Source organism: Helianthus annuus, chromosome 1 (genome assembly GCF_002127325.2).
Source record: "Helianthus annuus cultivar XRQ/B chromosome 1, HanXRQr2.0-SUNRISE, whole genome shotgun sequence".
In the NCBI taxonomy this organism is placed as follows: Eukaryota; Viridiplantae; Streptophyta; class Magnoliopsida; order Asterales; family Asteraceae; genus Helianthus; species Helianthus annuus.
The window spans coordinates 138,057,400-138,080,090 of NC_035433.2; the positions used below are offsets into that span (position 1 = coordinate 138,057,400).

Consider the following 22,691-nt stretch of genomic DNA (forward strand, 5'->3'; position numbering starts at 1 on the left):
AGTGCGATTTCGAATAAGAAAGAGTGCAAAAAAAAACTTAAAAAAAATACTTTGTAATAAAAATGCAAAAAAAAAAAAAACTACCAATCTTAAAAACTAAAAATGATATTATTTTATATTAAAAAACTTAATTTATTAACGATGTGACTATAATTTGACATGTAATGATGAATTTTACAATAAATACTACTGAACTTACCACCCTACCTATATAATAAATTTACTATATTAATATAAAAAACCTTGATAACTACCTTCCATATTAAGACATAGAAGACCAAATAAAACACACACAAAAACACAGACAAAAACAAAAATGGCATCTGAAGATATGGAAAAAATCAAAAACATTGCAATCAAGGAGTTATTGTCAACTCGCACGTTGACAGAAATAAGCACTGATGTCACCTCTTCTCATCTGGTTCTTGATGTGCAGGGCAAAATCCTTGAACAAATCAAGAACAATCAAGCAGTATGGGAAAAACTACTTCAAGAACCATCATCAAGCTTCAGAGACAAAGCTTTGGATCACATAAAAGAGCAATCTCGAGCTGATGACTTAGCCTTCTCTTTCCTGACAGATGATCTAAACACAGTGAAGGAGAAGATGGAGTTCAGCTCTACTGAACGTGACAAAATCTTTGCTTCAAGTAACTAAATTTCTGTTAAATCGTTTTATGGTTGTAGCTGTGTTTAACAATAACCACTATTTTGTATTTTGGATATATGTTTTGAACAAATCTTATGCTTTAATATAATTTAAAATCGCATGAATGAATTAGGGATCTTTGCCATAATAACATAAAAAAAACAAGATAACTCAAAATCGCATGTATTAAAAGAGAAATTGCATTTGAAAAATAATATAAACTAAATATAAACTGATGCATATAAAATCGCATGTTTATAATACTAAAATCGCATGTGAAAAATGATATACATAAATGAATATAAAATCGCATGTGTTTCTATATATATTCGCATTTACATTTAAAAAAACATTACTCATCCTCGTCATCTTCATCTCCAGACACCTCTTCCCACTAATCTTCTTCTTCAGATCCATCATCACTAATGTAATCTTCAAAGTCATCTTCCTCTTCGTCGTCTTCACCCTCATTGTCTTTGTCTCTCAAACCATCTTCAATCTGGACACCCTTCATCTTCTTTTTTTTGCTGTTTACCTTGTTGTTTGGCTTTCAGCTCCTCGCAAGTCCGAATGTCATGACCTTTTACATTGCATACACTACATGTCCTTGACCTTTTCCCTTTGCGACTGATCACTTGTTCCTTCTTAGATTTAATCCTTCTATGCGAGCCACGACCTTTGTTTCTTATACCAGCCGGCACACGAACAGTAGGGGGAGCATTAGTTACTGGTTGTTGATAACCAATCAACTTTGAAAATCGGTCAAATTTTGGATCAAGTTGCTTGGTTATGCGACTCAGATCAACTCTCTCCTTAAGCTGCATCATTTGATCCCTCACTAAAACAAGTTGATCAAGGTCGGAAATCAAATTACTAACCAAATACTCCCCTGTATGAATGATTTCACGAGCAATCCGTTTAGCCTTGTGTTGCACATCCTTACCACCAATATTTAGATTATACTTCACATTTAACTCATTGGGCACCACATCCTTCGTCCATCTCTTCGTAACATATTTGTTTGGAATTTCTTTAACACCAAACATCTTGAAAAGAAAATAGATGTGTTTACATAGCAGCCCATACTGCTCAAAACGCAAACAGCTACACTGTGCAGTTACATCATTCTCGAGATTCTTGAACCACACCTAGCAAATAACCAAAAAAAAATAATAATAATAAGATTTAAAATCGCATGTATAAACATAACAATTTCGCATGTTTAAACAATCATGTAAGTGAGTAAATTAATATCGCATGTGGAACATAACAATTTCGCATTTCTAAAAAATAATGTAAAATAAATAAACTAAATCGCAAGCGTAAAAGTAACAAATTCGCATATCTAAAAAACATGAAAAATACCTCCAATAAACCATCTCCATGTGCTTTAAAGTCCTTCAGCAATATTCTGATACGTGGACCTTCAACTTTGGTGTCCATCGGCAAACATTCGGAAATTGTTCCATGTATCTCTAATTGCTGATCAAAAAATATAGACCTGGTGTAGATCTTAGCAGTATCTGTTTCCAATGTAGTTTGACTCCAATCAGCTGGCTCAGTATATCTTGAAATATGATCATTTTTTCTATGATTGAACCTTTGAACATCCATTGCCCCATCAAAATGATTCATAAACTCTACGAGTGTGAGTTGTGAATTAGAAACTTGACAAAAAAAATGGTTCTCACTCTCTGATCTTGAAGTTGTTCTCATAAGACCTGACATTGGCTCATGCCGGTAAAAAGCCGGAATCCACATGGATCTCATCCCAAACATATCATCAATCCATTTGTTTTCAGTAAGACCAAACTCAATCATCACCAACTTCCACTGTCTCTCGAATTCTTCGGGCTCAATCGAATCAGTCCAAACAATGTCGCACATCTTCCTTTTAAACTCATCATTATTGCACAACTCGTGCCCAACCTTTAACAATAAATGCATTTTATATCAGTCTATTACAAAAAGCTATACTAATAAAAAATAACACCAACAAAAACACAAAAAATGTTGCATGCTCTACCTTATCTGCCACTTTTTTCATTATGTGCCACATACACAATCTGTGTCTGCTAATAGGGAAAACCTCCTCAATAGCCTGTTTCATAGCAGGGTCTTGATCCGTCACTACAACATTAGGCTGCCGACCAAATGACTTTAAAAATGAATTTAGAAGCCATTTATATGATTCAATACTCTCTGATGCCAACAACCCAGCTGAGAGTGTTACATTCCGACAGTGGTTGTCAATGCCTGTGAACGGAACAAAAAACATCTTGTACCTGAACAACAAATGCGAAATCACGTTTATTATATGCGAATTAATAAAAATCAAATGCGAAACCAGGGGGAAAAAGCATGCGATATAATCAACACCACTCTGTTGTCTACACATGCGATATTGAAGACTCATTAGCAGACAAAACATGCGAAAAATCAGTAACAAAACATGTTTGTCTTTAAAACAGTTACCTGTTTGTCTTGAAGGTTGCATCGAACGATATCACATCGCCAAATTCCATATAGTTAAGCTTGCATAAACCATCAGCCCAGAACAACCCAGTTAACCGTTTGCCATCATCAACAGAGTATTCAAACGAATAATCAGCTAAATATTTTTTTTTGTCAGTCATCCTATTTATAACCATGTCAGCGTCATACTCTCCTATATAGCTGTTTATTCGCTTCTTAAAATTTTTGCAATCATCAACCGTGGCGCTAACGTTCTCGAAACCACCATAATGTTTCCTCATTATATGGAAAGCTTTGACAGGACCAAGGTTTAAAGTGCCAAGTTCCCATACCATCTCCTCCTGGACATCTGACAGTTGTCTGTAAGCTGGGAGCATGTGAATGTCATTTTGACAAACAAACAAACTTATGGTTATGACCATCAACAAATCTCTTGATTGTAAATAATCTAGCATCCACAGTGCAAATCATAAGTTGAGCTTTGCATCCGGTCCTAATAGTCCCCCTGTTCCTTGTTTTGAATTGCTTTTTTGACTTGGAATTATCATCAATACACACAGCCTTATGTCCCTCTTTAGAACAAACAAAATACTTAGTTTTGATTATACCACCACTGTATACTTCGCCACCTTTCCGAATAGAAAACCAGCTAACTTAGCATATGATTGATAAAACGCATATGCTTGTTCAATGGAGATAAAGTGCATTCCAACAACAGGTGTAGCTGATGCCTGAACCTCCGGAGTGTAAACCCTTTCATCTACATGAATCAAAATAAAAAAAACATAAAAAGTCATATAAACCACATGCGAATCATCTGATCAATACATGCGAAATGATGATATTGATTAATCTGAATTACATATGCGATTTATTACATAATCAAATGCGAAATTACAAAAAAACAAAACCCAATGCGAATTGTAAAGAGTAATAACATGCGAAGTTATACATGCTGCTTCTCAAAAAAAAATACATAAGTGTAATCAAACATTCAAACTACAAAAACAGCTACAACAATGCTACGCTTAAACAAAAAACAATTATACGAACAATTTAGATATCTGAATTAAGATAATTACCAATAGAAATCTCGTTTGCAGCACTTGAACTTGAAACTGGAATTGGAATTGGATTTGCAGGTCGCGGATTTAAAACATCCTCAATCGAAACTCTCTGATAAGCAGATAATTGAGCATGATCACTGATCGGTCGATTTTCTTCAAAATCATCTTCTGTTCGTCCAGTGCTACTCTGTGGATCCATCGAAAATAGACAAATTGAATGAAACCATATCACATACGAACGAAAACTGCAAATTGTGAATTATGGAAAATTTGAAACTGATTTGAATAATAATTACCGGGATATAAGTGTAACGAACTTCTCGCTGAATGGATGAAGAGACGAATTTGCCCTCTGATGGTTAGGTTAATTGTCTGATTTAACCTTCTTAAACCGAACTGAATCAGGACACGTGTACGGCTCACAATATAGCGTACATAATGTAGGATAACCATATTTGTACCATACTCTTTACCTATATATATATATATAGAGAGAGAGAGAGAGAGAAAGAGAGAGAGAGAGGCCGGTTATCATACAAATAACCTAATCGTACATTATGTACGCTTCATCCACGACCGTCAGATCATCTCATTTAAACAACGTGTTTTACTATTAAATTTATCAAATTCAAATTAATAAAAAGAAACCGCCAAGGTTAAAATCGTCAAATGTGAGATAAAAACCCTGATAATCAGCAAACAAAACCTAAAAAATCATAACGTAAGATTCTAAATCAAAACCGTAATCGAAATTATAAAAATTAATCAAAAATCGATCGATTCCTATTCACCAAATCTTTCTGTGAATTGAACTTCTGATGAATTTGGAAATTCAGAACTGAAACAAATCGATGGACCGACTATTGAAGAAGATGATGCAGGTTTTGATATAATGTGCGAATTCATGACAATGCAGATGCGATTTCAATAAAAAGAAGAATTCTTTGAAATTTCATATAGTGTGCGAGTTCATGATAATACACATGCGATTTCAGTAAAAAGTTAAGAATTCTTTGAAATTTTATATAGTGTGCGAATTCATGATAATGCACATGCGATTCAGTAAAAAAGTTAAGAATTCTTTGAAATTTCATATAGTGTGCGAATTCATGACAATACACATGCGATTTCGGTAAAAAGTTAAGTATTCTTTGAAATTTCATATTGTGTGCGAATTCATGCTTTTACACATGCGATATCAGAAAAAAGGATAATTATATTTAGGTTTCTTAATGTTTGCGAACTTGTTTTCGATTCAAATGCGATTTTGAATAAAAACACTGAAAAATACTTTAAAATTACTTTGTTCTAAAAATGCAAAAAAAAAAGAAAAACAAATTACGAATCTTAAAACTAAAAATAGAAGTATTTTATATAAAAAAAACTTAATTTATTACTGATGTGATTGTAATTTGACATGTAATGATCAATTTTACAATAAATACTACTGAACTTACCATCCTACCTACATAATAAATTTACTATATTAATATAAAAAACCTAGATATAACTACCTTCCATATTAAGACATAGAAGACGAAAAACACACACACAAAAAACAGACCAACAAAAATGGCATCTGAAGATTCAGAAAAAATAAAAAACATCGCAATCAAAGAGCTATTGTCAACTCGCACGTTGACAGAAATAAGCACTGATGTCACCTCTTCTCATCTGGTTCTTGATGTGCAGGGCAAAATTTTTGAACAAATCAAGAAAAATCAAGATGTATGGGAATGACTACTTCAAGAACCACCATCAAGCTTCAGAGACAGAGCTTTGGATCACATAAAGGAGCAATCTCGAGCTGATGACTTAGCCTTCTCTTTCCTGACAGATGCTCTGAACACTGTGAAGGAGAAGATGGAGTTCAACTCTTCTGAACGTGACAAAATATTTGCTTCAAGTAACTAAAATCTCTTTTTAATCGTTTTGTGGTTGTGGCTGTGTTAGACAATAACAACTATTCTTATATTTTGGGTACATGTTTTGAACACATATTATACTTGCTTATAATATTAAATCGTACGAATGATATAGCCATCATTGTCACAGAACAAAACAATGTAACTCAAAAAATCGCATGTAATAAAAGTGAAATCGCATGTAAGAATGATTATAAAATGAAGCTTTATAAAATCGCATGTTTATATACTGAAATCGCATGTAAGAATGATATAAACAAATGAATACAAAAATCGCATGTGTTCCGTATAAATTCGCATGTTCATTTTGAAAAAAACTACTCATCCTCATCTTCTTCCGAAACCTCCTCCCACTGATCTTCTTCTTCAGATCCATCATCACTACTGTAATCTTCAAACTCATCTTCCTCTTCGTTGTCTTCAACCTCATTGTCTTTGTCTCTGGCAACATTTTCGATCTGGACGCCCTTCGTCTTCTTTTTTTGTTGTTTACCTTGTTGTTTGGCTTTCAGCTCCTCGCAAGTCCGAATGTCATGACCTTTTTCATTGCATACGCTACATGTCCTTGACCTTTTCCCTTTGCGGCTGATCATTTGTTCCTTCTTAGATTTAATCATTTTATGCAAGCCGTGATCTTTGTTTCTTATACCAGCCGGCACACGGACAGTAGGAGGAGCATTAGTTACTGGTTGTTGATAACCAATCAACTTTGAAAATCGGTCAAATTTTGGATCAAGTTGCTTGGTTATTCGACTCTGATCAACTCTCTGTTTAAGCTGCATCATTTGATCCCTCACTAAAACAAGTTGATCAAGGTCGGAAATCAAATTACTAACCAAATACTCCCCTGTATGGATGATTTCACGAGCAATCCGTTTAGCCTTGTGTTGCACATCCTTGCCACCCACATTTAAATTGTACTTCACATTTAACTCATTCGGCACCACATCCTTCGTCCATCTCTTCGTAACAAATTTATTTGGTATTTCTTTAACACCAAACATCTTGAAAAGAAAATAAATATGTTTGCATAGCAGCCCATACTGCTCAAAACGCAAACAGCTACACTGTGCAGTTACATCATTTTCAAGATTCTTGAACCACACATAGTAAAAACCAAAAAAAAATATATATATAATAAAAATTAAAATCGCATGTATAACATAACAATTTCGCATGTCTAAAAAGATCATGCAAATGAATATATTTTAAATCGCATGAGAAAAACCGAAATCGCATATTGCAAGATGATGATCTAAAAAAAAGAAATTCGCATGTATGTTATCAAAAATCGCATGTTTAAAATAAATATGCTATAATACCTCCAATAAACCATCTCCATGGGCTTTAAAGTCCTTCAACATTATCCTGATCTGTGGACCCTCGACTTTGGTGTCCATCGGCAGACATTCGGAAATTGTTCCATGAATCTCTATTTGCTGATCAAAGAATATATGTAGGATCGATCTCCGACCTGAACGAGTCGTTCGGAAGAGCTCAACTCCGTTTCAGAGGCGGAAACAAAGAAACGGATGCGTATACAGCTTGTATTACACTTAATCTCCTCTTGTATATTGATTTTACACTGTTTTGATTACAAGGAACAACCGGCAATACCTCGGTACAAGATCTAAGAACCGTTACAAATGAAATGACAATGATCCTATATATACTATGTATGAACCGCCCTAAAGACAGTCCATAAACGCGGTTCATGCATGATCAAATAAGCGATTCCCATGTGATGCCATAAAGGCGGTTCCACAACTTGACCAAATCAGCGAACTGCCTTGACTCCAATAATCTGCCGAATAAGCTATCCTTCACTTTGAACTCCTTTTGTCTTCTAGTGACCTCTTGTTATTGGACCTTGATATGGTTACATTTCATTGGCTCTCAACATGGTGAGGTCTCATTGGACCTTATCATGGTCCACTCACAAAATGGCCAACATGTTTTGTCTTTTGTGATCATGTATATATCTTGTGACTATTGTCTTTAAACAGCCAACATTAATTTTGTAGATTCATGACATCACTTGTGATGTCACATGGGTGATGTCACTCGTGATGTCATGTCTGATTGGATCCGCAACGAGAACGAGACTCGACATGAGACGTAGTCGACAGATGACTGCACCAACAATATAGACCTGGTGTAGATCTTAGCAGCATCTTTTTCTAAAGTAGTTTCGCTCCATTCAGCTGGCTCGGTATATCTTGAAATATGATCATTCTTTCTATGATTAAAACGTTGGACATCCATTGCACCATCAAAATGATTCATAAACTCTACGAGAGTGAGTTGTGAATTAGCCACCTGGCAGAAAAAATGGTTCTCACTCTCTGATCTTGAAGTTGTTCTCATAAGTCCCGACATTGGCTCGTGACGGTAAAAAGCCGGAATCCACATGGATCACATCACAAACATATCATCAATCCATTTGTTTTCTGTGAGACCGAACTCAATCATCACCAACTTCCACTGTCTCTTGAATTCTTCGGGCTCAATCGAATCAGTCCATACAATGTCGCACATCCTCCTTTTAAACTCATCGTTATTGCACAACTCGTGTCCAACCTATAAAAATAAATGCTTTTTATATCAGCCTATAAAAAATATAATAAAAAATAACGCAAACAGAAGACAATATAACATGCTATACCTTATCTGCCACTTTTTTCATTATGTGCCACATGCACAATCTGTGTCTGCTGATAGGGAAAACCTCCTCAATAGCTTATTTCATAGCAGGGTCTTGATCCGTCACTACAACCTTTGGCTGCTGACCAAATGACTTTAAGAATGAATTCAGAAGCCATTTATATGATTCAATGCTCTCTGATGACAACAACCCAGCTCCAAGTGTTACATTTCGACAGTGATTGTCAATGCCAGTGAATGGAACAAACACTATCTTGTACCTGAACAACACATGCGAAAACACGTTGAAAACATGCGAATTATAAAAAACCACATGCGAAAACAATAAGTATAACATGCGATATATTCAACACCACTTCTACACATGCGACATTACAAGCTCATGAAGACATATAACATGCGAAAATAGTAAAAAGACATGTTTGTCTTGAAACACTAACCTGTTTGTCTTGAAAGTTGCATCGAACGATATAACATCCCCAAATTCCATATAGTTAAGCTTGCATAAACCATCAGCCCAGAACAAACCAGTTAACCGTTTGTCATCATCAACAGAATATTCAAACGAATAATCAGCTAAATACTGTTTTTTGTCAGTCATCCTATTAATCACCATATCAGTATCATATTCTCCTATATAGTTGTTAATTAGCTTCCTAAATTTTTTGCAATCATCAACTGTGGCACCAACGTTCTCGAAACCACCATAACGTTTCCTCATTATATGGAAAGCTTTGACAGGACCAAGGTTTAAAGTGCCTAGTTCCCATACCATCTCCTCCTGAATATCTGACAATTTTCTGTAAGCTGGCAGCATGTGAATATCATTTTGACATACAAACTTATGATTATGGCCATCAACAAATCTCTTTATTGTATATAATCTACCATCCACAGTGCAAATCATAAGTTGAGCTTTGCATCCAGTTCTAATAGTCCCCTTGTTCCTTGTTTTGAATTGCTTCTTTGACTTCGAATAACGATCGTCAATACACAGTGGCTTATGTCCCTCTTTAGAACAAACAAAATACTTAGTTTTGATTATACCACCATTGTGCACTTCACCACCTTTCCGAATAGAAAAACCAGCTAACATAGCATATGATTGGTAAAACGCATATGCTTGTTCAATAGAGATAAATTGCATTCCAACAACAGGTGTAGCTGATGCTTGAACCTCCGGAGTGTAAACCCTTTCATCTAAATTAATCAAATCAGAAAAACATGCGAATTATTGGACTATTTACATGCGATATATTAATAACAGTATAATTTCATTTTAAAGAACGCCAAAACATGCGAAATCTATGAAAAACATGCGAAATTGATGATTTTGATTAATCTAATTTATACATGCGATTTATTATACCATAACATGCGAAATACTTAAAGAAAATAACAATCAAATGCGAATTGAAAGACTCATAACCTGCGAATTTGTACATGTTGCTTTCATGTGAAAAATATACTCAACATTCAAACTTCAAAAACAGTTACAACAATGTAAAATTAGTGGCACGATTAAACAAAAAACAAGTATACGAACAATTTAGAGATCTGAATTAACATAATTACCATTAGAACAATCGTTTAGAGCACTTAAACTTGCAATTGGATTTGGATTTGCAGGTCGCGGATTTAAAACATCCTCAATGGAAACTCTCTGATATGCAGATAATTGAGCATGATCACCGATCGGTCGACTTTCTTCAAAATCAACAATTGCTTGTCCAGTGCTGCTCTGTGGATCCATCGAAAAAAACAATTGAATGAAACCCTAACACAGAAGAACGAAAACTGCAATTTGAGAATTATGAAAAATTTGAAATTGATTCGAATGATAATTACCGGGATAATAGTGTAACGAACTTCTCGCTCGCTGATTGAACGAAGAGACGAATTTGCCCTCAGATGATTGAATTAAATGCCTGATTTAACCTTATATATGAAAAAACGAATCAGGACACGTGTATGGCTATTATCGTCGTGTATGTAATGTACGATTAGGTAATTTGTACCATACTCTTTACCTATATATATATATATACATATATATAATGTGTTATATTTTGCTCGAAACCGTGCCATCCTGAGTGGATCCACTGTATCTTTAGACACTCGGAGGTTTGTGGAATATGCTTAACCCTTGAAATAATAAACATAATTGTTAAGAAAAAATAAACAAAATATGTATGTAGATTTTTTATTTTAAAAATTAAGTGTTGTTAATCACGACAAGGGTTCTCGTCAAAGTAGGGGTGTGCACGGTTCGGTTTGAGTAAAATCAAAACCGAAACCGAAATGTCGGTTTTCGGGTTTTAAAAAACGTTCGGTATCAGTTTTTTCGGTTTCGGTTTTTACGTCGGTTCGGTTCGGTTTTTCGGTTATTTCGGTTTTTGAAACAAAATTATGTAAGATTCAAAAAATAAAAAGTATAATTTATATTATAACAATCTTTTTATATGTTTACATTTAAATTATTATAGTTAACCTCTTTAATTAATATTGTTTACATAAACCTAACCTTCTAATCTTTTTTTTATGTTTTTTCAAAGTTTTTATTAAATTTTGTTATATCTTATTGGTAATAATAAATCATTTTAGTTATAATGTTTTTATTATAAACACTTAACATTCAAGAATAAAATTAACATTTTCTACTAGCAGTGGGTTAAACACTTAAACAATTTAAACTTAAATATAAAAATATATGAATTGTAACTTATCGGTTCGGTTTTTAAAAATCCGAAAACCGAACCGTCAGTTTTTGTTTCGGTTCGGTTTTTTTGGTTCGGTTATTCGGTTACGGTTCGGTTATTTCGGTTTTCTTGCTCACCCCTACCTCAAAGTAGTTCACTTAGGGTTTGTTTATTTGTGCGTTTCGCCTCAAAATTCTCAAAAAGAAAGAAAGAAACATGAATCAGGAACAAGAGCTTGCTGCAGCAGAAGGATTCGTTAGGCGTTACTTCGAGCTGCTTGACACAAATCCGGCTGAATCAGCTTCTGTGTTTGATGATGAATCATCCGAGTTTTTTTATGATAGGATTAAGGTAGTAACCAGTTTTAACATTGTTGGGAAGCTAAGTGAGCTTTCATCTAAGGGGTGCAGTCACAACATCACAACCATGGATTCTATGTTGTGTGAAATGGAGGACCGCGGTACACTTAGTCTCCGTCAACGGACGTCTCAAAGTCATCAGATTTGATGATGATGATGATGATGATGATGATGATGATGATGATGATCTTGTGTTCAGTCAGGTATATCATCAAACAACTTCTATGCGATTGCTCTATTATGGATGTTTTTCTGTGATTTTGATTAACAGATTTGGGGAAAAAATAGATTTGTAGAACAATTATGTGACCTAGATTTTGTGTTGTGACTTTGTTCCGATCGGTTATAGAGAAGAAGATTCATCATCAAATATGATGTAAAGCCCCCAAGTGGATCATATAACTCATGTGGTTTAAAAAAACGGTTGAGTCATGCACGTCAAGGCGAGGCACCTAAAAACGAGTTTGAGGGCACCTCAGGGGTTTGTTGATGTGTGTTTCCTTTCATTGGCGTAGTGGGTTATGTTTCATTCCGCTGATTTCTTTGTTTTCGGTTTCATTTTCTAAGCCTATAAAAATGCAACTTTTATTATTGAATGAGATTATAAATGAAAATTAGAGAGTTATCTCAAGTCTTATTTCTTGCTAATTTCTTTTGAGCTTGACCTACTCAATGGGTTATCTATAAACCGATTGGTACATATCAATTGACCATACAACCCATGTTTTGGTGGTAGTGGCATGTAGGAGTAGTTGGATTGCATTTTTTTTGTCTTATTTAAACCACCCTTGTTTTATTTGGAATGAATATTTCAGAAACCCGCCCCACAAAGTATTCCTTTCCACAACTCTCTCTTTCCCCTGTTCTTTAGTGAGGGATGTTTGACAATTTAGTACAGTTTCAAATTTGTGTGTTTGTGACAATGATCATCTGTTCTTATTAGACTTGTTATGATTTACAGTTTTAGAAGAGATGTCTTTAATTTATCAACATGAGGTATGTCATCAGTAGTTTTCCTTTTATCATTAATAGAAAGATATGTCTTTATCCTTATTCTTAATTTAATTTGACTTTGCTTTACGATTACCGATAAAAAAATCTCATACATATTTTGCTTAGATTCCGAATAGTGCAATATCAACCCTCTTGCTTGCATATTAACAAAAAATAATAATTAAAAAAAAAGCGAATTTGTCTCTAAATCCTTACAACAACCATAGTTATCAATATTGGTGTTTTAAACTAAATATAGGTATAGGGGTCGTTCTGTAATTAGTAGTTAGTTATTTTTATGTTATAATTAGATTAGTTAGTAAGTGCGAGGACCGGAAGCGACAAGTTGAAAGTTTGTAACCTACAAACTTAATCAAGGGACGCCTCTCTTGGAGACGCACCTCTTCAGAAACGGCGGCAACATCTCAAAACAAGGAAGACGCGACTGTTCGCAAGGAGACACATCGATTCAAGAGGAGACACAACTGTTCAATCGCACCTATTCGTATAGTATATATAGGGTTCATGTATGTCAATTGTAATTATCACTTTTCATTCAATACAAGCAAGTTTATTATTCTCAATTCTTTTATATTCAAACCTGTGATTTGCAAGTTCGATTACCAACAGTGGTATCAGAGCACCACGTTAATCGATCCAGGAAGCAAGAAAGAAAAATCTCAGTGCAAGATTACGAGCAAGAAACGAAAATCCGAGTTTGCCGATTGAATCAGAGAATTATCTATCAGAGAACCGGGCAACGTGTTCCGATTTCGTAAGGTACATAAAAAAATCTGATTAGCAAGTCGGTCAGAAACGCAAGAACCTGGTTAGCAAGTCGGCCAGACGCAAGTACTAAGTAAGAAATTTGATCTACACGGTCAAGAAAAGGATCATCCGATCACAAGCAAGATAGGCAAGAAAAGCAAGGCAAGAAAGAAAGGAGGCATGACAGAAAAAGATGGAAGCGCGTCAACGTCACTCCACGAGCAAGGGAATGTATCTCTTCAATGCCCAAAATTGAAAGAGACGAATTATACCCAATGGGCAGTTATGATGGAAACAATCTTGAAGGCATATAGTCTTTGGGAAACAGTTGTTTCAACGGAAGGGATAAATGAAAAGAAGGCGCACACAACGAAAGCACTTATCTTCCAAACGCTACCGGAAGATGTTTTGATGCAAGTTGCGCAATACGAAAAAGCAAAGGAAGTATGGGATGCAATCAAAGTTCGTTATCTCGGAGCAGATATGGTTCAGAAAGCACGTCTACAAACTTTGAGGAGCGAACTAGAAGTCTTAAAGATGGATGAGAACGAAACAGTAAGTAGTTTCGCAAGCAAGTTGAGTGGTATAAAAGCCAAATTTAAAACTCTCGGTACCACTATCAAAGACAAGAAACTAGTAAGAAAATTACTCATTTCCGTTCCGAAGAAGTTCCTACCCATCGTGGCAAATATCGAACAATATTCGGAAATAGACAAAATGCCATTTGAAGAAGCAGTGGGAAGAATAATAGTTTTTGAAGAACGTCTCAAAAGTCAAGGCAAGCAAGAAGATAATAATCAAGGAGGACTCATGATGGCAAGTACAAATAATCAGTTTGAAAGTTTACATCATGGAAAGGGCCATGGTGTTCAAAACCATGGCAGAAGTCAAGGACAAGGATCTTTCAAAGGAGGAAGAGGACGTGGAAAAGAAATGGGTCCAAGAAACCAAGACAAGAGCAAGTTCAGATGTTATGATTGTGGAGAACTTGGTCACTTTGCAAGAGATTGCACCAAGTGGAAAGAAAAGGAGAAAGACACGCAACAAGAAGCCAACTTCGCATTGGAAGAGGAACCAATGCTACTGCAAGTCAAGCAAGTTGAAGACCTTTGTTAAACTATATTTAGTTTACGAGGGAGTATTGGTGTTTTAAACTAAATATAGGTATAGGGGTCGTTCTGTAATTAATAGTTAGTTATTTTTATGTTATAATTAGATTAGTTAGTAAGTGCGAGGACCGGAAGCGACAAGTTGAAAGTTTGTAACCTACAAACTTAATCAAGGGACGCCTCTCTTGGAGACGCACCTCTTCAGAAACGGCGGCAACATCTCAAAACAAGGAAGACGCGACTGTTCGCAAGGAGACACATCGATTCAAGAGGAGACGCAACTGTTCAATCGCACCTATTCGTATAGTATATATAGGGTTCATGTATGTCAATTGTAATTATCACTTTTCATTCAATACAAGCAAGTTTATTATTCTCAATTCTTTTATATTCAAACCTGTGATTTGCATGTTCGATTACCAACAATCAAATGCGCTAGGCGCACTCAAGGCGCATAGGTCTCGCCTGGGGCCTAGGTGCAAAGCGCAAAAAAAAGCGAGGACCCGAGGAAAAAAAAGCCTATATTAAAACACTAACCCTAATCCTCAACTATAAAACCAAGCCTCCCACACCTCCATTTCACTTTTCCAACCCCCAAATCACTATTTAAACACTCTCAAGCAACAAGATTTATAACTTTTGGCAGAAAGTTTCAAGTGTAAAAGTGAGCTTTCAACTCACTTTCTCATTCTCTTCTTCATGAATTATTGCTTCATCTCACACTTGGATAACCTCTAGGATTGTTACCAGTTCAAATCAGTTTGATTTGAGTGTTTGGATTTCAATTTTCTTCCGTCTTCTTCGTTACTGCACTCCAGATTAGGGTTTCATCGCATTGAATCTTCAAATCTCTTTATTCAAATTCTTGGCAATGGACAAGGGTTTAGGGTTTTTTTATCATCGATTTGTTGAGATTCTTGGCAATGGACGAGAATTTAGGGGATGGGCATTTAATATGGGCAGTAGTTGTGAGTCTTAAAGGACCTACAGGAAGAAGCCTGGCGCACACTCTAGGAAGCAGCCTAAGGGATCACATTTACATGTTCTAGTTGATCCAAATCAAGTGGTAGTGAAAGAGGAAGTTCCTGTTGGTCAAGGTGTTGGGGCTGTTGGTGGTGGCGATGGTGGTGATGTCGATTTTGACTCTGTTAAGCCTTTTGGGAAAGAAAACTTAGGGTCTGTTTGGTATGGGGTAATGGAATGGACGAGATAATGGAATGGACGAGGGAATGCAATGTATCATTACCATTCCATGTCTTGTTTGGTTACCATGTGAATGGAATGAATTATCATTGTGTATTGTTCGGTAGGCAAGAAAAACAGAGTAATAAAATTAGCGGTAAGTGGTGGTGATGGTCGGTGATAGTGATTGTGGGTGGCGGGTGGCGTCGGTGGTGGGTGGTGGTGTTGGTGGTGGGTTGTGGCGAAGGTCGTGGGTTGTGGTGTTGTTGAATGGTGCAAGAGGGGATGGAATGGAAAAAAAACATGGGGGATGGAAGGAATGATTTTGAGGGAATGGAATGCCTTTTGGAATGGGTGATTCCATTCCATTGACCAACCAAACACTCTTTTCTTCATTCCCTCGTAATCATTCATTCTATTCCACCTCTCATTCCTGCATACCAAACACTATCTTAGAAGATTTTATTAATGCATCAAAAAATCACACCTTATGTCTTCTGCGAAACAAAAGATACAACTTACCCATACATCATATTAAAAAAAAAAAAACATGTTTATACACCCATGTATATATACATATGTGATTCAAATTAGTGATGTTTTTAGGCATAACATGTCGCGTAATCTCACTTTATAAAACTATAAAACGTTAATATTGTTTTTAGAAAATGAGTCGTTACAAAATAATTAACTAAAAGTAAAGGTTAATCATGGGGTTTGAACTCATGACCTCAAGACGATAACCCTAAAAATTGTTTAAATAAAATGCACAAGAGGGGATTAGAACTCGTGACATTGGTTTTCAAATTTGAGTGTCTTAACTGTTGAACGAGCTTCAGTTTTGGTTATTAAACTCATTTAGTAAACATTTAACATAATTAACGGTGCTCACTTAAAAATATAGGCCTTGAAATTTTGTTGGGCCCATAAACCCTTTGATCCTTGGCGTCTGCCCAACCCTAAAACCAGGCTTGCATAAATCTCATAAAAGAGAAAAGAAAAATGATGGATAAATATGGAACCCATGTTTATTGTTATACGTGTTGCCAAAGGTTTAGTAAGAAACCTAGCGAGATTCAAAATCATGAACCAAGTTGTGAATGAATGGCGAGAAGATTAAAGATAAGAGTGTGATTAGTTAATGGATTATAAGGAAAACAAAGACACATAATTCTCATTTTCAGTTAAAGAAATGAAATATCCTTTAAAATGACACATAACTCTCATTTTCAGTTAATGGATTACAGATTATCACTCTTAAAATGAATGGTCATGTTTACTCTAATCCAATGGCTATAAATTTACCTTCAAAAAAAATATATATATATATATATTCTAGATATTTGTATAAAAAGTTGTTGAACTCTTCAAAACATATTAGCTTGAAGATCCGCATTTTTCTCAGACATCCTTGAGTTTCTAGAGAGATCTGTACTTGTGTACAATCTTATTTATATAATTTTTTAATATAATAAATGTATATATTCATATAATAAAAATTTGAGTGAATTATAGTTCTTGTCTATATGATTTGGCTACACATATATATAAAAAAAATTTATCTAGGGTTTGTGATTTGATTTTTGTTGCCACTTAGACCCCGTTGAGAAAACTATCAATTTAACAAAAAAAATGTATGGAGATAGTAAGTTGAATTCTGATGTAGTTGTCGTGAGGTAATAAAAAACAAGTATTTTTACTTAAATACTTATACAAGTATGGGTAAGTAAGGTCATATCCACATGGAATTTGTGGTCGATGTTTAGTAAGTAACTTCCACCCGGGATTTAGGTTATTGATTCACACAAAAACTTGGTTTAATCACAAGAACACCACATAGACATGCTCTTGGAATACTACTTAGTTAGAGTAACAATTAGAGACATTTCTTTTAATAATAACCGTAACAAAACCGAAGAACATAACATGTTTAAAGATAGTGATATAATCATGTTTCATGTTAGAAAGAAACAAAACCGAAAAATATAACATATAATCATGTATGTATGGAGTAAAAAGATGAAGGAATTACCCATCAACTAATCATATATGAATAAAAAGATAGTGATATAATCATGTTTCATGTTAGAAAGAAACAAAACCGAAAAATATAACATATAATCATGTATGGAGTAAAAAGATGAAGGAATTACCCATCAACTAATCATATATGAATAAAAAGATAGTGATATAATCATGTTTCATGTTAGAAATAAACAAAACCGAAAAATATAACATATAATCATGTATGGAGTAAAAAGATGAAGGAATTACCCATCAACTAATCATATATGAATAAAAAGATAGTGATATAATCATGTTTCATGTTAGAAATAAACAAAACCGAAAAATATAACATATAATCATGTATGGAGTAAAAAGATGAAGGAATTACTCATCAACTAATCATATATGAACAAAAAGATAGTGATATAATCATGTTTCATATTAGAAAGAAACAAAACCGAAAAATATAACATATAATCATGTATGGAGTAAAAAGATGAAGGAATTACCCATCAACTAATCATATATGAACAAAAAGATAGTGATATAATCATGTTTCATGTTAGAAAGAAACAAAACCGAAAAATATAACATATAATCATGTATGGAGTAAAAAGATGAAGGAATTACTCATCAACTAATCATATATGAACAAAAAGATAGTGATATAATCATGTTTCATGTTAGAAAGAAACAAAACCGAAAAATATAACATATAATCATGTATGGAGTAAAAAGATGAAGGAATTACTCATCAACTAATCATATATGAACAAAAAGATAGTGATATAATCATGTTTCATGTTAGAAAGAAACAAAACCGAAAAATATAACATATAATCATGTATGGAGTAAAAAGATGAAGGAATTACCCATCAACTAATCATATATGAATAAAAAGATAGTGATATAATCATGTTTCATGTTAGAAAGAAACAAAACCGAAAAATATAACATATAATCATGTATGGAGTAAAAAGATGAAGGAATTACCCATCAACTAATCATATATGAATAAAAAGATAGTGATATAATCATGTTTCATGTTAGAAATAAACAAAACCGAAAAATATAACATATAATCATGTATGGAGTAAAAAGATGAAGGAATTACCCATCAACTAATCATATATGAATAAAAAGATAGTGATATAATCATGTTTCATGTTAGAAATAAACAAAACCGAAAAATATAACATATAATCATGTATGGAGTAAAAAGATGAAGGAATTACCCATCAACTAATCATATATGAATAAAAAGACAGTGATATAATCATGTTTCATGTTAGAAATAAACAAAATCGAAGAATATAACATATAATCATGTATGGAGTAAAAAGATGAAGGAATTACTCATCAACTAATCATATATGAATAAAAAGACAGTGATATAATCATGTTTCATGTTAGAAATAAACAAAATCGAAGAATATAACATATAATCATGTATGGAGTAAAAAGATGAAGGAATTACTCATCAACTAATCATATATGAATAAAAAGACAGTGATATAATCATGTTTCATGTTAGAAATAAACAAAATCGAAGAATATAACATATAATCATGTATGGAGTAAAAAGATGAAGGAATTACTCATCAACTAATCATATATGAATAAAAAGATAGTGATATAATCATGTTTCATGTTAGAAATAAACAAAACCGAAAAATATAACATATAATCATGTATGGAGTAAAAAGATGAAGGAATTACTCATCAACTAATCATATATGAACAAAAAGATAGTGATATAATCATGTTTCATATTAGAAAGAAACAAAACCGAAGAATACAACATATCTCATGTATGGAGTAAAAAGATGAAGGAATTACTCATCAACTAATCATATATGAATAAAAAGATAGTGATATAATCATGTTTCATATTAGAAAGAAACAAAACCGAAGAATACAACATATAATCATGTATGGAGTAAAAAGATGAAGGAATTACCCATCAACTGTGGTTTTCAACTCCCACCCTGCCAGGCCTAATGCTTCTTCCAGAGCATCTCTCCATATCTCCCAGAAGCCTCTTTCTCTACATGTTTGGGCCAAACTTTGTCAAAGGCGTTTCCGACTGCCCCACTTTGGTTGCGGACTTCGATGGGTTCCACATGATGTGGTGAGCAGTCTGCTCCTTCGTCTTTTGACACTCCATGATCTTTAGGAGCTGGTCCAAGCACCATGATGAAGAAGCATAGTTCTTGGAGAAAACACTTACGTAAAATTTGGAATCTTCAATGTATATATTAATGAGCTGATCACTGATCCCTTGCCCTTTCTCAATTTTTTCATCATCTTTGTAACCCTTCACGAGTAGATATTATGTTAAGATAGTTAGGTGAATATAAGATTCCAATCTTAGTTTTTAATTAACGGAAAGAATAGTAAGTTAAATAACTTTGTTTATGTTATATCTTCAAAGTAGATCCTGTCAGTGGCGGAACTTGACCAAAAGTTCCTTGGGGCGAAAAGTCATGGGACTCAATTTATATATTATATAAATGGGAGGGGGGGGGGGGGGGGGAGTGCACCCCCGAGTATCAACTAAGCTACGCACCTGGATCCTGCAGCTGTGACTTGTATTTATATGTATGTATTTTTAAAAAAAGACAAATACATATACATACCTAGCGGAGGGTTGAGAATACTAAAAAACTGAGGAACCGGGGAATACTCCCATGAAACACATAGTTCTTCATGAGTGGTATGGCCGACTTGTTATCTAATCGTAGTGTTATCTTCTTTGGTTCTTCTTCTGTAAGTTCACTAAGGAGTCCTTGTAATCATAATGCTTGACATGTTGCCGATATATCTGCTATAAGTTCTGATTCACAAGATGATAATGCTACTGTATTCTACTTGTAATTTGCCCATGTAATACGTGCTTCGTTATAGTAGAATATTGTTCATGTAGTTCCTTTTCCATCATCTCGTTCTACACCATAACTGTTATCACTAAATCCAAGAAGAAAAAGAATTCAAGACTAAGGGGTTGAATGAAGGTTAATTTTGAATTAGCATTAAAGTTAAGGGTTTATTTTGTAAAAGTTGACCTATTTTAGTTGACTATATAGTAATAGGTTTAGGAAAGATTTATTTGTCTTGGAGAGGAAATTTAGTATAACTATAAATAGGGGTCTAGGTTTTTGTTTTATTTGTCATTTCCTTGTAGGTTCGTATGTTCGTTTGATTGAATAGAAAAAGTCATAGGTTTGTCTCCCTAATATCGGGTGTTCGTGTTTATTGATACCATTGTTTGAACCGATTGGGCCAACAAACTTTTTATACACGTAGCCTGTCAAATATGATTACATATTTTTATTATCTTAAGTACTTTTACTAAGGCTACAGGGTTTATCACGTCACGTAAATTTTGAGATAAAAATGGTGCCCCTTTTAACAATGATGGTTGGGATAAAGGCCCACTAGCGCCCCCTTTAACAATTATGTTGACCAAATGCCTCGATCCACCCAAAATTCGTCCGTTAACGTGCTGGTGGGGCTTCGATAGCGCTCCCTGTTTAACGGTGGTGGTGTGGTTGATGGCGCCTTGGGGCGCAATAATGGGTGACATGGCGGGTTGGCGCTATGCCACACCATGTGGCCTAATGACTAAAACCTCATAAATCATTTAACATATATGTGTCACGCATAATATTGTTATTTTTTGAATAACCATCTAAAATTCAGGTTCGTCTTCTTAGGCATTGACGATGGTGGTTGTTTGATTTGTTTATGATGTATTATTATGTTTACTTTTTGTGTGCGAGAGTTATGGGTGCTATTATATCCTTGTAGCAACAATAATGTGGGCAGCTTCATGAAGAAAGCTAAAATGTGTCTGAAGTTAAATCAAGTTATTGACTTCAATATACATCAAAGTATCACTGGTGAAGGGCTTAGCCCGGCAAAGTATATAAAAAACAAAAGAACTTACACCACTAAGAGGGGCTTACCCCCGTATCATCACTCAAAACACTCCCTTTAGGGACCAAAAGTAAGAAACAATACAACCTACTCTTATCATTCCGCAAGAAACTAAACCTACTCTTCGTGTTGCACCTAATCTTACAAAAATAAAACATATGGTGAGAATAACAAGGCTGCCCAAACAAAGGGGCCAGCCCACGAAAAATGCTATTTCGAAAACTAAAATGGTAAACAATCCCAAATACCCCCAACCCAAATATACAGGAAACTTTAGCGCCTAGGTCGGCCCAAAGAGTGGCCGAGCCTAGATACCCCTAGCCCCAAATTTTACGCCCAAAAAGCATATCCAACTATTGATGGTGCTCTAGATGTCCTTGCCAGTGCCCTTGAATAACTGAACCAACAATTGGGCCTTCAACATAGTATTGCAATATAGGCCCATGATGAGACAACTGAGCCCAATAACCAGACTGCTTTCGATGATCTTTTTACCCCAATAATGGGCTTTCCATTGCTACATGTAACCAGGCCCACTACAGTTTAAATGGACCCTGGCCTTAAAAAAACCACAAACCGGTACCTAAATCGCCATGTTATTATGATCCTCATGAATTGAATGCTATTGTATCTCATGTTGATGTAGACACATTTCATGTGATTCCCTCTGTCGTTAGAATGGGTGGTGTGGGATAAAGTTTTTAGCCACATCAGCGCCAACTCAGTAGGGGGCTACATTGTTAAAATGTTAACCGTCTTTTTTAACGACAATTCGTTTAATCCCTGTCGTCTGTGGGACTAGAACCTAAGACATCCCCCTCTCAAACACATAAAGCCCCTTTCATCATTACTCAA

General features: G+C 34.7%; 1 long non-coding RNA gene across 1 annotated transcript; it reads left to right on the forward strand.

Moving 5' to 3' along the window:
• Positions 1–11,590: 11,590 nt before the first annotated feature.
• LOC110880237 lies at positions 11,591–12,434 on the forward strand. Its single transcript, XR_002559287.2, has 2 exons — positions 11,591–12,041; positions 12,188–12,434. It is a non-coding gene; the product is annotated as an uncharacterized LOC110880237 (long non-coding RNA).
• Positions 12,435–22,691: the final 10,257 nt, after the last annotated feature.